This window comes from Elaeis guineensis, chromosome 5, assembly GCF_000442705.2.
Source record: "Elaeis guineensis isolate ETL-2024a chromosome 5, EG11, whole genome shotgun sequence".
Classification (NCBI taxonomy): domain Eukaryota; kingdom Viridiplantae; phylum Streptophyta; class Magnoliopsida; order Arecales; family Arecaceae; genus Elaeis; species Elaeis guineensis.
The window spans coordinates 81383070-81383978 of record NC_025997.2 but is presented as its reverse complement, the minus strand read 5'-3'; the positions used below and the strand labels follow the sequence as shown (position 1 = coordinate 81383978).

The window sequence follows — 909 nt, the reverse complement described above, 5'->3', positions numbered from 1 at the left end:
TGAAGACCCTTATAAACATCTTGAAGAATTTCTTGAGATATGCTCAACTGTCAAAATTCACAACTTCTCCGATGATGCTCTTAGGTTGAAATTATTCCCTTTTTCACTTAAGGACAAAGCCAAATACTGGCTACATACTTTGGATTCCATGACTATATCAACCTGGGACCAGCTGCAAGGAGAGTTTCTCAAGAAATATTTTCCCATAGGAAAAACTAATCAAATAAAGAAAGCCATAACTAGTTTTTCCCAATTAGATGGAGAAATGTTTCATGAAACATGGGAGAGATTAAAAGACCTTATTAGAAAATGTCTCCACCATGCTGTACCCAAGTGGCAGTTAATCCAATATTTTTATGATGGACTCTCTGAAAGACATCGACAAATGGTCGATGCATCATGCGGTGGGACATTTATGCTGAAAAGTGAGGATGAGGCATGGCAACTGTTTGAAATTTTAAGTAAAAATTCATTACATCATATGTCTGTCTCTATTAGAGATAAACCCATGTTAAACTCAAAAAGAGGTGGAATATATGAAGTAGGAAATGCAATAGATATCCATCAAAAGGTAGATGAACTGTCCCAAAAATTAGATCGTCTTCTAAATACTGGACAATCCCCGATTCCACCTAATCCAATCCAAGAAGTTTGTGCATTGTGTGCAAGTCCGAACCATTTTGTTAATGAATGCCCAGCCGCACCTCAATTTTCTGAGTTTGTGCACGAGCAGGTTCAGCAAGCTCAAGTCCAACAAGCTCGCAGACCAGGAAACGATCCTTATTCAAACACTTATAACCCCGGCTGGAGAAACCATCCAAATTTTTCCTGGAGACCACAACCAGTGGTTGGTCCTGCCACACCTCGACCTCAATATCAAGACCCAACATATAGGCATGGACCATACCA

At 39.4% G+C, this 909-nt stretch overlaps 1 pseudogene; it reads right to left on the bottom strand.

Moving 5' to 3' along the window:
* Nucleotides 1-229: 229 nt before the first annotated feature.
* Nucleotides 230-327, bottom strand: LOC140858240 (small nucleolar RNA R71; annotated as a pseudogene).
* Nucleotides 328-909: the final 582 nt, after the last annotated feature.